Source organism: Thunnus maccoyii, chromosome 23 (assembly GCF_910596095.1).
Source record: "Thunnus maccoyii chromosome 23, fThuMac1.1, whole genome shotgun sequence".
NCBI lineage: Eukaryota > Metazoa > Chordata > Actinopteri > Scombriformes > Scombridae > Thunnus > Thunnus maccoyii.
The window spans coordinates 8,015,115-8,031,452 of NC_056555.1; the positions used below are offsets into that span (position 1 = coordinate 8,015,115).

The window sequence follows — 16,338 nt, forward strand, 5'->3', positions numbered from 1 at the left end:
CAGATGACGCAGATGGCACTGGGATGAATCAGCTGTTCGGCAGACAGATCTGGTCTCAGACTAGTGATCAGCACTCCTACATGTGGTACACTGGAACCTATCTGACCAAAGCTGATCCCAGATCTGAGCCTGGAGGGGTCGGAGTACTGGGGAACGCTCCTAAACAGGAAGTGGAAGAGATCAAACGCACCAATCAGATTGCGGTGTGGCGAGACTAAACATCATCACCGACAGGAAGGAAGTAGCTATGTCTGAATTACACAGACTGCCATGAGTGAGTATGTGTGTGTGTGTGTGTGTGTGTATGTGTGTGTGTGTGTCTGATTTACACAGACCAGCGTTTACATCCCACACCCAAATATTTACCTCTGTGCAACTGCCACCCTCTAACACAAAGCTATGATTAGGCATAGGGGAGTGTGTATTATATGTGTTTGTCAGGCGGCCTACAAACTGTGTGTATGTTTGAACGTGTGAGTGTACTGTATATGCATGTATATGTCTATGTGTGTGTGTGTGTGTTTAGAGGGTGTGTGTGTGTTTAGACGGTTCGTGTGTGTGTGTGTGTGTGTGTGTGTGTTTAGAGGGGTAGGATTGGAGATCCTACTGGGACCACCTTGGTGAACAATGGCTCTTTTATTCCACTGGAGCATTTGACTGGACTCTGTGTCTCACAGCAGACACGCACACACTCACACACAGAACCAGACAGGAAGCACACATATCCATACACACAGAGGCTTCACACAAACGTGCACGCATTAATTTGCAAACTCTTTGGGGGTATCCAGTGTGTGTGTGGGGGGAGGGGGGGGGGGGGTCAGTTTTCGTCGTGTGTGTGTGTTTTTGTGTGTGTATGTGTAGTTAGGTAATTTGGCCCACTGGTCTGCAGCTTCAGACACTGTGGAATGTAGTAGCGGTGGTTTATTACATTTTTGGTTTGAGGGGGCAGGGCAAAGGAAACAAAACTGGGGGCAAATCTGTAGTAGCCGAAAGCTTTCTAACTCCAGAGAAGCCTTATCTGGTTCATATTATGGCTTGACATCTTTAGAAGATGATTTTTTATGGGTCTTCTTTATTTGACACCATATATTGCAAGGATGAAGTTAAAGGACATGGGAGGTCACACAACAAAGGAAGTGATGTGCAATCAAGCTAGAGATGTTGTGAGCCAAAACAGTTCTCATTCAGTCCTTTGTACTTGGAAAAAAAGTGACAGCAATGAACAGCAATTTTCACTCAAATCAAATTATAGTAAATAATACAACTGAAATGACAAAAGAACTTAAGTTTAACACTATTTTAAACATGAACAGGTAGTCAAAGCAAAAGCAAAAGACTAGGCTAATGCCAACACTGGCAGTGTTTGCTCCAGCAGATGGGATGGTTTTAAAGTGTATAATAGTGAGCAATGAAGAACAAAAATATATGTGGCCAAACACAGCTTGGTGTAATTTCTGCCTGTGTATCATCACCTCAAATCCACCTGTACAAAAAAAAACCTCTCCACTGTTGCATGGACAGTGAGAGTGAGGAGAGGGAAACATACACAACACAGCATAGTCCTGGAGGTTAAGAGTTCACTTATATATATATATCTATATTATACTGTAGTTACTGACAGTATGAAAAGTTACTATATAAAACATCACTACTGAAAACTGAAACTGAGTGAACACTTCATGTGTGTTGTGCATATCCCTCTGTCTGTGCCTCTGTTGCCTGAAACAGATAATGACTATAGGTTTGCCATCTGCAACTGTCCCAATCCCTCTTCTTGATTGCATTGAGCTCCAAATGACCAGATGTTTCATCAATATTATGGCATTAGAGCTGAGCTCAATAGGCAGATGTGTGTCTCTCTCGACTGATTGTTGTCATGATAGAGAATAGTCTGATTACCTCCTCTGATTAGGCCAATGGGCCACTAATCCTCCCACAGCCGCTTCACATCCAGTGTGTCAGCCCTGCCCTGCACCTCTGAGTATGAGAACAGGTTATACAACCCATACACACACACACACACACACACACAAACACACATAACACACACAGAGGTAAACACAACGACAGTGCACACACCGAACAAGACAAGTTGTAATATTGGAAATTACATACACAGGCTATACTTGTTGGTAAATGTGCACTGCTTTTTCAGGTAACAGGAGGACACACACACACACACACACACACACACACACACACACACAAACAGTAGTACACGGAGGTCTTATGCCATGGTTTATAATGCGAGCTTGGCCACTCACCCCAAATGTCATGTTTATCTGATCCGTATTAAAGATCCTGTGACAATGGAACAGATGGGGCTGCCTTTTGTCCTGCAAGTGCACGTAGGACACACACACACACACACACACACACACACACACACACACATACACATACACATATATATATATCCATGTAGGCTCCCAGCTCTTCTCTGTCTCTCTCTGCCTCTCTCTCTCCGTCTCTCGGTGGGCCGTGTGAGTAGGGTTGAGGTTGTGTGATTGTGTTTAGCCAAGCAGAGTGATTGTGCTCTACAGGGGAGCCAGCCTGCTCTCACCACGCCAGACGGACAACATAACACACACACAAACACAGCCGCTGCAACTCCTGCACTATATTTTTTAAATATCCCATGCTGGTTTCGCTGTACTAAAAGCTCAACGGAGGTCAAATGTATTCATCCGGAGTGCACTTGTCAGTATTTTGATATTTTGCTTCTTATCACAACAAAAAGCTACAGAAATTCAACTGGCTACCAACAATAAAAGCCCATTTCTGACTCATTGGAGCACGTTCTTCATATAACTTACTATTGTTTGACTGGCAGATGTTCCTGTATTTATTTAATGAACGCTAATGCTGTCCAATCAGCAGATGGCTCTGCAACACCTAAGCTACCTGAGCTGATGCAGGATGGTGCTGGAGTGGTTTAAAAAGTCACACAGCTGAAGGTTTAATGGTCTGATTACTGCAACATGTGTCTATCAAACCAGGGTATGATGCATCAAAGAAAGTGATAACCTCACTAAGTGTAAGAAAATCTTTAGATATGCCTCACCATGTCAAGAATCAGCACTGTCCTGCTGCTTTTACCAGTGTCAACGCACATCAATCCTCCAGAAAAGCTGCAATTTCATTACATTTGCATTAGCACAATATCTGTACCTTGACTTCTGGCTGTACGGTGTGTGCTACAGGCGACATGATCAGTGTCTGTCGCCTTTCAATCTTTTAGCAGCCATATTTTACTAGTACAGAACACAGACTTCATGAAACTTAAACTTATTCATCTTGACAACTGCTTAATCATTTCCTTTAAATCCCATCCTGAAGTCACGTCGAGTATGAACCGAACCACGCTCACATTTCTCCCCACACATTCATGCTTTATCATGTCTTCTAAAATTCAACCCTTTTGGTCTGGAATTATTAGAGTGAATTGTCTTTGGAGTTATTTTCCAAAGCCATCCACTCTAATCTACCAGCAGATTGTTTATTTATTATCCTTGGCTCATCAGAATCAATGGTAAACCTCACTACAGCTCAGGAAATCATTTCTCATTTCCTCATCACAATAAGACAAAAACTACCAGCCAAACCATCAAAATGTAGCTGGATGACATTAATACACCACATTAGGGAAGATTAATAAGTTTTAAAAACACAAACTCTCAATTTTGCATCACTTAAATAAGTACCACTGAGTACAATCAACACATTTCACCTTATCACCTTTTGCAGTATTACAGTGTCAAGTTTGTGTTGTTATCACTGTTCCTGTTTTTCACTTACTGATTGAATCAATATATGTGAAGTAAGTTACTTTGTGAAATTAGATTTGCAACATCTGGACAAGGACTCAAAATGCTAAGTAAACTCAATCGAAGGCCTAGTGTGCTTGACCCTCAGCTTAATTTCTGTTTATGTTTCCCCTCATGCAACTGGGAATATACTGGAAATATTTACAGTCCACCTGCATCTAGATGACTCAAGGTTATGTTTGGTTTCTCTTTACTCTCGGTGATGTGAACATGTAATGGATGCATTGTTCTCTATGTGGGGGGAGACTGTAAGGACATTAAGCCTGCTGTGCCATCACTCCCTCAGGCCTGCCTCTGTATGGAAACACAGCCACGTCTTAGTATGTCTGTCCATATACACACCATGTACACCATGTGTCTTAAAATTAATATTTAAACTGTACTCGGCTGTAATATACTGTATGTTATATGCTTTCATTTTGTAATTGCATATCGGTGTGTGACATCTAAATTGCGTGATTTCAGGTTGTTTGAGTGCACTTCTCATGTATGTGTGCTTGCCTGTAAGTATTTCTCTCAGTTTTGTGTGTGTGTGTGTGTGTGTGTTTCTACTGGTGTGTGCTTAAGTGGCCATTGTGCGGACACAGTGGAAGAGAGGGAGACCAGCTAGCAGCATAAAGCCACCAGTCCAGCTCAGCGGCTCAACCAGCAGCCAGCCAGCCCCACTCGGCATGCACCTGGCGTCCCCTCACACACACCACCATTATTAATTGCTAATACATATTTATGTGGCACAAATTTGCCATTTGTTTATGCATAAAATTATCAATAGCGCAGGGCGCTTAGCCAGAGAAAACGGTGACCTTTTTAAAGAGTAATAAATGGAACTGTATGTGTATGTGTGTGTTTGTGCATGTATGTGTGTGTGTGTGTTTATCTAATGGCTGATGTTTAAGAGGGAGGTGTTGGGTTGGAACAAGGGGAGGAGGGTGGTGGTTTTGCGGCCTGGACATGGCAGAAAGGCAGCTGAGGCCTGCCAAGGAGATCCACTGATCTGGATGTTTACCCACAGTTTGTTTTTCACAGGCAATGAGCTGTTTTTGTCCTCGGCTTCATTAGCTGTGTCCATGTTCAGAGTGTCTGTACCGGATGTGCCTACGAGTGCTTGTGAAGAAGAATCTGCGCATATGTGTGTATCAGTTAGCATATTTTTTTTCTGTGTACAAACGTGCAGAAGTGTGTGGAAGTGAAAAGAAACTGCGAGCACCACACTTTCTCTTCAAGTGAACCACTGAGGTCACGCCCATTAACGTTCTACACTCAATAGAGTTGCAAAGTAGGAAGGGACACTGGTTTCGGTATATTTTTATTCCCCATTCTGTATTCCCATTTAAAAAGGAATATTTTTAATGATATCCTTAATGTGACTTCACATATAAACACTGGAGTATCCATGATGATCATAAAGGTTTATGTGATGACCACCAGTTTTAATTATTTCAACTTTTTGTCTACCCATGAGCCACAGCTGCTGTTGCTATGGGGAGAAAGCCGATCAGAGGCTCCAGTCAAAGCTGCTGCAAATTCAGTTGCAGTTGTGAACATAACACGGTGCCATACAGTAGTTGCCGAACTGACCAAAAAACTGACCCAGAATCATAAACTGAGTTGACTTAAGCTGCAGATTGTATTATCAGTTTATCAACATCATAAACTTTTGCTTCCTCTTATTGTTAGCAGCACACTGAACAGAATTTTAAGCTCTATGATTTGATGTTTCTTGCCAAAATGCACATTGGGAGTTGTACTATAGTTAACTTCTCATCTTGCATTTTTATGTACGCTTGTACCTTTGCCTTTTTTTTTTTTTTTTTTAAAGAACCAGATATTTTCTAACACAGTTGCTTATCTTTTGTACTGAGGATTTAATTGGGAGAGTTTCATGTACAAGTGCACTTCCTGGACTGAATAAACTACACTGGGATGATTAAGAACAAACTGGACAAGAAAACACTGGTCAGGACTGAACTGGGCCAAGTTAGACTACACCTGGCTAAAATAGACAAGACTCTGTACTGAGGACGATTGCACAATTAACTGTCAACACAGCTAGAGACAAGGTACCGTGAACAAAAATGAACCATTAGGAGGAAAAAAAAAAGAAGGTGCAGCACTTGTTCTGTGTTTTAATGACTACAACAGCAAAATGATTTATTATTCAGGGCAAGTATTGTCGCTCCTTTTGTTCTCTTCCGCAATTAATTGAACAATGAAAACAAGCACAACAACAAAACAAATAGCAACATTAACCAGTGTAATTCCCAAATCTGGAGGACAAGGACAAGTGCTTTAAACAGCCCTCTTAAAAGGAGAATTTTGTTGTTGAACAGATTCCCTAGGGGAAAGATTCATACAAAATATAACACAAAAAAAACTCATTTTTATAAGGTGTATTCAGTTGTTGAAAGTGCTTGAGGTACAGTTCTGACCTGTATTAGTCGACCTTTATGTTCCTCTTCAGACTCGTGTCACTTACTTCTACTCTCACTGTAGTTTTACCCTCTTCGCTTCTCAATTATTTTCTTTTTATTCTTTGTACCCCGTCTCATATTTAGTAGTTCCTCTCTTTCTGTCTTTGTCTCCGTGTATAGTCATTGATTTTCCTCTCTGCTTTGCTCTCCACTGTCCTTCAGTCTCTCTGATGATCTTGTCTACTCCGTGCTTCTTTTCCCCTGTTTTCTCCTCTCTTTGCAGTAATATCTCTTTAGTGATGTATTTTCTGTTTGTGTGTGTCGGAGTGTTATTGTCAACCTGGCTGTTTCCCCAAGTGTGAAATCCAACTGAATCTCTCTCTGTTTCTCTTTAACAGGGTTGGCCGGGTCTCTGATGGGTACCCACTCCACAGCAGAGCCATCTCTCCAGGGACTCTTGTAGGTCAGCTGCTATTTTCATACCACACACACACACACACATACACACACACACATCGAGTGACTGTATTTAAGTATGTAAGGGCTCATGGGACTCTTGCTGTTAAACTAAAGGCACACAATGGACTGGGTTGAGTGACTGCGTCAGTCTTTCTCTCTCTCCAACACACACACATGCACACTTTCTCTCTCCCTCTCTCTATAACCTAGCTTTCATGTGGCCTTCATGAGGTCACACACAGGGCTCAAGTCAGTTTCCATGACTACACAGTCAGCATCCAGCCAATCGGCATTCTCAGCTAGCCACTATGGGGCCAGTGGGCAGCCAGTAAGCATCATATCTGTACATCTGACATGGAGGGTATAGGGGGGGAGGAGGGTGTGTGTTTGTTATTGTGGCTGTGTGTGCGAGGGAGGGGATTACTGCAGAGGACTTAAATGTGTCTTGTGAAGTGTACTGACAACAGTTTTTCGTCTTAACAGTGACAAAAATGTATTTAAAGTAACAGCAACACCTCTACATGTAATATGCTTTAATGTAGACTGATGTACATACATAGAAATATACAAACTAAATAGCAGCCAACGATTTTAATGAGGACATTCACACAGAAAGTGTGCATCAGTGAGGAAATCAGGAGAGCTGCTACGAGCTAAAGATTGGTCTATCATTGCAACATCTCACAGGTTACATCTCTGGCCGCAAACGATCTAGACAGACACGTCTCTATTTAAAATACTGTAAAAAATATTATAGGATGCTATGCAAAACACCCCAGGAAACTCTCCTCTTTTTGAGAAATGTGAGCCACAAAATCCCTGTTGGAAATTCCATGTACAGGAACTGAGACTGACAACCTAGATATAGAAGCAAATAAAAAAGGAACTAAAACCCCTCATTTGACCTGACATCACAAAGTGCGTAATAAGCCCCTGGAAATGGTGATGGTGAGCACTCTGTTGGTTAAAATGTGTCCAGCTGCTGATTATCAAACTAATGTATGCCCAGTGTCTGTTTTTTCCTCTCGCATCCCCACCTGACTGTGATTGAGCGAGCCATTTGTCTCAACTTTTCCCAATTTGTAAAAACTCGGACGGTTTTCTTTTTTCCTGACATTGCGACACGCGGCTCTGATTAATTACTGTAGAGCGAACGTACAATGTGATTGATCATTCACCTTCTGATCTGAATCAGACAGGACTTGATGCATCTCATCTCTTTATCAGTGTAGTTAACAGATGACGTATTTAAACAGTTGTCTCACTCATCAAATATACTAATTTTCCCTGAAGCATAATAAGCCTATAATATTTCATAAAAGGGTTAATTTTCTTCTGATATTAGCAGAGGTTCTCTTTATTTCACCTCCACTACAAAATGCTGCGGGGTACTATGTAATATCTGTGCCATGAAAACTTGGAAAAGCATCAGCTACAGGCCTGAGTGCAAGCTGAACAATGAGTGGTGTCTCATATATTTTTTTCTGTCTTGTAAATGATGTGTTCTACACAACTTCAATTTCAGAGAAAACATCAGATCCTATTTATTATTATGTTTCCATTTTAGGAGTTTTGCTTCCAGTAAGAGTTTGGGGAATGTTTGACCTTTGCTACAACTCATTTACATAAAGTGCAACACCATGCAAAGTTTAACTGATGGATACATACAGCATCTGCTGTCTTTTCTCATGTACAACTCATGTAAACTCTGCTGCTACATTCCTCATATGCTCTGCGATTTTGTTGTACTTGCCATTTCCCAGCCCTGGGGGTTTGAACTAGTGATGGACTGGGAGCTGGAGAGGTGGAGAGGTGAGAGGGCCAAAAAGGTAAATAGACAGACAGGGAAACAGCATATGGAGGTTAGGGACAGTGGGATTGTTTGCTTTAGAAATGAAAGCCATGGGAGATAGGGACAGCAAAGGACAGCTGAGACAAAAGAGACATATGGAGCTTTGCAGCATCAAATCTTCTGTATTTTGTGTGTTCACTGAAATAGCTCAATGACTTGTCCCTCCATGACTTTTCCAAGATTTTCATCACTGTCCTGTCCTCTTCACATGCCTTCACACGCAGTGCGCCGCCGCTGCAAGATTATGAGCGCTGCTGCTAAAATTTCAGACGATCATTAATATCAACGGGCTACTAATGATTTTCACTCGTACACTGTGTGACCACAAAAACCACATTTTTTTTAGTCATCCTCCCTCTCTTTGTTCTTCAAAGGACATCTATGTGAAAGGTACAAGAGTAGCGTAACTCCGTTAAGGAATAAGGCAGTACATGTGTAGTTGCGCGAGCGCAAAGGGCAAGCGGCAGAAAGATGATGTGAACGCGAGCAGAGCAGAGGAAAAGTTTAGCAGTAAGTTGTCAGTCTGGCAGTAAACGTACAGTACAGACTACAGTTTGTCAGTTAATAAATGCTGCAGCTCCTCAAGACAAAGAAAATACTAATCTATGGAAGGGGGTTAGCCCCGAAGTTAGCAACAATGCCTTAGCTTAACTTGACCAGGCTCATTTGAGGTGGACCAGCGATTCTCATTTTAGTGTCAATGTCAGCCGCTCTTTAACAGAAAATGGAGAAATGGCTGAGTCTCTTTCTTGAGTTTTTCATACCCATTCCTACATATGATAACAAGTTGGACATTATTAAAAGAATATACAGGAAGTCACAGAAATAGTTACATTCTGTTAGATCTGATCGCAATCAATCTACCCAAGCTTAGCTACTCAATCACTAACATTGTTTTAATGATGTTACATGTGATAGAGTACAGCCTATTAAAATGACCTGGTACCTTATGATCATCAAAACAGCTTTTATTCTGTAATCTCCAATATTGGGCTATTTTACATAGAAATTTAACCACTGCAGCAAGCGGACTGGTACTTGCCGGCCAACATGCTGACCAATCAGCTGACTTGTCAAATTACTAGTTCACATCTCATTCCCAAAATAAAGAAATTCAAATACAACAAAATGATTATTTTTTCTAAGTTATTTATATTGTCTTGTTATACAATCTTTTAGCTTCCTACCTCTCCTGCACAAATGTTTATTTACTTTAAATGAATGAAAATCTGTCTTGTACATATCAAATTTTAAATATTTTATAAAATAGTATATTGTAATGCACAAACAAATAAATAAATACAGTAAAACAAAAATTAAACCTCAAAATTCAAGAGGAAAGTAAAATTAAAAATAGACATTATATCCTTTAGCTGAACTGAGCTGAGCTTGACTGTCAGGGCCTGAAGAAAAATCTTCATGTCACACTTGTTCCCAAAAGTTTTTCTGTCGTTTGGGCTGATGAAAGTTATCCCTAACCCTAACACTTCTGAGTTCTTAGTATCAGACTACTGAAATCCAAATGTTTACAATTAAACAAAAAATGAAGATAAAACGTCATGTTGTTGATCCAACACCTGAGCCGATTGGCTCTTTGGTCAGGCGACAGGTCTCCCATCATGCCCTGGGTCCTCTAGTTGGTGGAGAGCAGCTGCGGCACCCGGCTCTAAAAACTGCAACTGCCTTGATCTCGAGAGTTTAACGTCGCTACGCGTGCATGACTTCAGAGCAAGTCGAGATCAAGTCGGACACAAATCTAACTGGCACGCATTGTGTGGTGATCGCCAGTGATCGATTCTGGGCAGGCATGGCTCATCTCAAACAAGCCTATGGGAAACTGCCTAGATGCCTACTGATGATGTCATCAACTAGAGACACAGACCATATTAGCCAAATAAAACCACCAGCAGGGGTGCTAAATGAAAAAATAAAAATAACTGACTAATAAGGTAGCACAATTACAAACATAAAAAAATGTGCGAGGAAATGCAGTATTTATAGCTTTGAGGTAGCGAATACAGACATTAAGATGAAGATAAGTAAAGAGACGGACAGACAGGTGAGTTGACAGATCAACAGACAGACAGTGAGGTGTGAGTTGGGTCAGTTTAGTTGGGACATATGGCTCCTGACAGCCCAGAGACTCAGTACTGAGGGACCTTGAGGACAGAATAGAAGAGGAAAGACCCACATACCATCTGGACAAGGGACAAAGATTGGGAGATAGAATTAGTAGTGTTTGTGTGTGAGAGAGCGGGAGTGAGGGTAAGTGTAGCCCAGTAACAATGCCAGGCCAGTTGAGAACACCGGCCTCACTCTCTGGCCCTCTGAGAAACACACACACACACACATACTTCTTGTATACATGCACACGTAATACATGTACGCACAGTCTTCTAGGACAGACATGCATACACACATTTTCTGATGCAAACAAATGCACGTAAACACATGGAACACAGGAGAACATGAGCACACACACAAACACGCATACACACACTTTGACTGAAACAGACTCTGTATGTCACTGCTGTCTCTTCATCTGCCAGAGCGGCCATCCAGAAAGCCCTGTCCTCAAAACTGATTGTGTGTGTGTGTGTATGTGTGTGTGTGTGTGTGTGTGTGTGTGTGCTTTTTCCCCCTCTCTGTCAGATACCACTGGAGTGGTATGCTTCACAGGGCATTATATTGTCTGACATATGGGTTTTGCTCCTCTGCTCTGTCCAGGAAACAAGGCCAAGCGGGCAGGCTCAGAATGGAGCCCTTGGGTTTGATGCAGTTTCCATCAAGTCCAGTTGTCTTTAATGTTAGCGGAGTGAAACTGGGGTACTGGTGGTGCTCTGCTAACGGGGTCACCGGCCTCAGCACTGGGTCACTTTGTTGTGTGTTGGGTTCCTGTACAACTTCTGGGTCAGCGCTGGAGGTTGGGATAGCAGGTTGTTAATGTGAGTCAATGTGACAGACACTTTCTGTGAATAGCTCACCTACATGCTGTAAACTGCAGCCTTTGGTTTCCATTCATTTCAGTGCAGTATGAAAATGAATCTACAGAGGCTGAAACTTTCTTGAGATAGTGGACATTCAAAATTATTGTTGAGTAACAATGCAGAAACAAGGAATGTTGCTTGTTTGGTTCTTTCATGGAAACGCCAACATCCAGGAGTTGAGAGTCAGTTTCAAAGCCAGACGTAAATGTACAGCTAAGCAAATGTAACTGCTGACTCAAGTCTAAATTGTTTACAGTATGCCAAACACTGGTCAAATCAAGAAATAAGAAATGTCTAGTGAGGTGGATTCAACCGAGTGCACTCTGTGAGTGAGTTAGAGATGTGACCTTACAGGTGGAAGGCAACCTCTGTCCCCTGAAGCATTTTGCTACTTCATACTTGGTTTGTTATTAAGTCGCTTTAATAAGTTAGAACTTAGAAAATAAAGACATTTTAAGAAGGACATTTTCTGCCTGAAATACATGATAAGTATGAAGTACTGTAGGAAGAATGCTAATGAACCAGGTCTCTTGGATGAGGCCTTGCACTGACTGACTTTTCCTTAAGTAAACCAGCACAAAGAAAAACACACACTAAGAATCAAAAATAATAATAAACAAGAATAACTGGCCTGTTGAAAAAATATATTAATAAATAACATTCATATGATGAGCAGCTACAGCAGAATCCGATAAAACTATTCAAATCAATTAAATTCAGTTTGAGGTAAGTAGGTTTGCAAACACCACAACACCAACAAATCAGATAGTATGAAGATAAAAAAAAGTGATTTAAGTGATTAAAAGGTAACGTTTTGTATTTTTACTCTGAAGTGCAGTTCTATTATATTACTTTTTTGGTAGTTGCAGCCCACTTCTATTAAATAAAAATAAGTTTGAGGAGGTTGATAAAACAAAATATCTGTTATTTTACATCTGTATACAAAGTTTGCATTTACTGGGCTGCAACTAACAATTATTTTTGTGATTGAACAGTCTGCCCACTGTTTTTTTTCCGATTAATAAATAAATTGTTTAGTCTATGAAATATCAGAAAATAGTAAAAAAAATGCTCATTACAATATCTCAGAGTCCAAAAAAATGTCCTCCTGGCACTAAATTAAGATGAATTTAAATGTGGTATACTGTATACTGTATGTAAATAAGCTTGATATTCCCTTCAGAAAATTGGATCATTTCTCAGATTTTTCATGATATTCCCGGAATCCAGTGACCAGAGGAGTCATGCATACACAGTAAAGCACTATGGACATGAACTTTTCACTTCCACCAGGATTTAGTAGTTTCAAAAAAGTAGGGCATAGACCCCCACCCAGGTGCTTGATATTTCTAATGCGTGTGTATGTGTGTGTACGTGACACAGAGTGGGTGGGTTGGTGTGTTTACAGGCATGTGGGTGCTGAGGAGCTGATGGCATAAACAGATAAAGCTGTGATGGAGGATGTACACTCTTTTGTTTGAGTTTAAGAGACAAACGGCTGTCCAAAATACACACACAAGCATGAATGCACACATACACACACCACCCCCACTCTGCCGTGTGTATACACCACACGTCAGGTCTTAAGTGCTCTGTAACAAAGGGCGAGTTTATCCCTGGGATTCACTGTAAATACAATGGTGAGTAATGCTACAGGGACTGGCCTGTGGTCACCGCAGACATGATATAGAGAACGAAAATAGGAGGAGAGGGGTGCAGTATTTTATAAGGACTTTCTGGCCTCCGGTCTGCTTTTAAAGGTGCTGTGTGTAGCATTTTGTGTGTCTCAAAATTAAAACCACATTTCCCATAAATCTGTTGCTTTCCCCTCCTTGGGGTCGCTCCATGTTCAGCTGTTTCAGGCGACAATAACAGATAGAGCAAAGTTAAGCGCCAGTAACAGGTCTGAACAGAGGAACTGGAATAAAGTTGTGTATTTCTCTTCACAGATAACATCAGTGGTTCCTCTTTTGTGCAGAAAAATAATCCAGCTGATTTCCTGTGCAATATGTCCCAGTGGAAACGCATTAAGAGTAAAATCAGTGTTCAGTGTGTTTGATATAATTACTTTTTTTCTTGGATGATTTTATGAAAAAAGAAAAAAATATTGTAATAAAATATTGAATGAAACAAAAGCTAAATAAGACCTAAGCTGGGACAACTTTTCGACCACATTATCATGTCCATGTAGAATTGAAGAAAAATCACAGAAAATCACAGTAGTAATTAAAATGAATGATGGCTGAATTCCATTTAGCTGCTTTGGTTTCAGGTCTCTGGTATTGTGCATGCTGACTCACTGGCACACTGTCATGGCTTACTGGGACACTTAGAATAGAACAGAGACGTCACTGATATTATTATTAACATATGATTTTCCTACAAGGACGAGTCAAAATGCCTGCTGCGGTAAAGGAATATTTTGTTAGAATCTTTTTTACTTTACCTCACAGTAGGAATGTCCCCATTAAGGCCCCATGCCAACCCGAGTCCTTTAATATTATTGTATTTTCTGAAACTGTAGTACTGGTATATGCTCACACTAAATTGTCTTCTTGATTGCCAATATAATTATGTATCATCAGGGTAAGTGTAAATGATCAGCAGAGACAGCCAGGCTTCTCCGTAAACATCTCATTTGATTTTTGAAGCACTTTTAGCACCTCATGATTAAGATAAATTCTCTTCAGCACTCAGCACATGTGGAGGTGGTAGGGTTTCAATGTCTTGTTCATGAACACTTTGGCAAGCTTGTCAACACAGGGCAAGGACGATCTCCGTAACCTTTTTGGCAGAAACATCTGAAACCTCTGACAGCATGGCTGGAATAAAGCTATTGTTATTGCGGCAAGCTGTCTCCATACTGTCAACCCCCCCCAAAAACACACACACGCATACACACTTATATACATACACACATACACACACACACAGAGCACAGCAGTGGGAGCACATCATCTGTCACCCAGGGCCCAGGCGGAGGGGCGACAGATTGTCTTTGCGGTGTTCCTTCAGGTCCCATTGCTCCAAACACACACGCACACATGCACACACACACACACGCACACACACACACACACACACAAATACACACACAAACAATCTGCCCACTGACGTACTGTGCTCAGTATTCCCTCAGAGTGAGGGCAGGGCGGTCTTGTTGCCTTTATCTCAGAGGAGTATTAATACAACACACCATGATTCACAGCATTTCTACATGGGAACACAGAGGTGTTTCACTTAAGTGGTGTGCAGTGTCTGTTCTCTCTGTTCTCTGCTTGAAGAAAAACAGATTTTTTTTTATAGCCGGAACACACACATATACTGCTTATTTTATGCAAATTTATCATAGTTTATATGGCTTTTATGCTCGGGCCTTTGTTGCTGAACAGTAGAAAAGTAGAATTACGTGCTGATGAGCAGGAACATTTGACACACAGACGCACACACAAGCACACACAGTGTGAGCTATGTTATGGTTAAAGATTAACCACGTGTGTACAGATCAAATAGGGGATCACTACTTGTGGCGCAGAACAAATGAATCTCACATCAATGGCTTTCTGCAACCATATGATATGGCATAGTGGGGAGATCAAAACGCCAGTGTGACGTATTTAACCGTCACAAAACAGCCACATAAATTAAACATCAAGAGTACGCATATAGCCTGACCCAGTGATAATCAAGGGTCTTTTTAGTATCAAAGTGCTGCTCAGTAAACACCAGGCCTTTAAAGATCATCATCAATAAACATTACCTGGCTTTGTTCTTCGCTCTCGGGGAAACCGCACAGACATAGATATGCCTTCCTTTCTCATTTTCCCATCGCTCTTTCTCTACCTGCTCATACCCACTTCCTCATATACTGTACTTGTGTGTGTGTGCAAAGACCTACGGGCCTTATGGAATGTCTGAGCTCACACCCTTCCTTAATGCGCTTTCTGTTCCTCTGTGGAATTCTCTCTCCTTGAAGAGAAAGAGAAAGTGATATAGAGAACAGAGGAGAAGGAAGAGAGAGATAGCGCGCAGGTAGTTTCATTACCCCACCTCCCCTCCTCTCTGGGTGCCTGGGTTATGGCCAATTAGGCCTATTAGCAACAACAAAACACAACAAAACCCGGTCGGCAGGCAGGCAGGCAGGTAGTTAACGGTGGGAGGAATTGTTATCTCTCCCACCGACAGGAACAAAGAAAATGCTCTCCAGAGTGCCGGAGACAGAATTTATACCTCCCGGTGTTCTCAATTCTACAATTAAACTCTTTACTGCAATTTCCCGTTAGTTGGAGTCTCCAGAGGGACTTTCCAATGCACCGCAGTGATGTTTTACACCTGCAAAGTGGTGTGTTATGTAATTAACCAAGTTTGAAACAATTGCTCAGAAGTACAGAGAAGCACCACCACTATGCAGCATTTAAACAAGACTGTTTAGTCCTGTAATGCATGTAGTGATGACACATTGACCTAATTAATTATCACTTTATTTTAATGGTATTCCAGCTCTCTGGCTCACAAGGTAAACAGCTGCTTGAGAATTGGCTTTTTGATAGAGCTTTGATTAAGTTTGAAAGTGAAAACGAAACTTCAGGTATTGTTCCAGATTGATAAAATCATATTGACATTCGTAATAACTCTAAATAGATTACTAAAAATCCAGCCCTGTAATGTAACCCTACACAACAGTATGTACAATACTCCAACCAACAATGTAGGTTATGAAGACATATAGCTTGTGTGTTTCTCTGGTAGAACTTCATTGGATTTGTAGTTTTTTGAAAGTTAACAAATAAGTTGTTAAT

At 41.1% G+C, this 16,338-nt stretch overlaps 1 long non-coding RNA gene across 2 annotated transcripts in view; it reads left to right on the plus strand.

Annotated features, from left to right (window-relative positions):
* The window catches only part of LOC121890465, a 98,815-nt gene that overhangs the window by 15,197 nt on the left and 67,280 nt on the right, over nt 1-16,338 (plus strand). For both annotated transcript variants that reach the window (XR_006093800.1, XR_006093801.1), the window contains exon 5: nt 6,640-6,704. This is a non-coding gene — a long non-coding RNA (uncharacterized LOC121890465). The remainder of the gene's footprint in view (nt 1-6,639; nt 6,705-16,338) is intronic.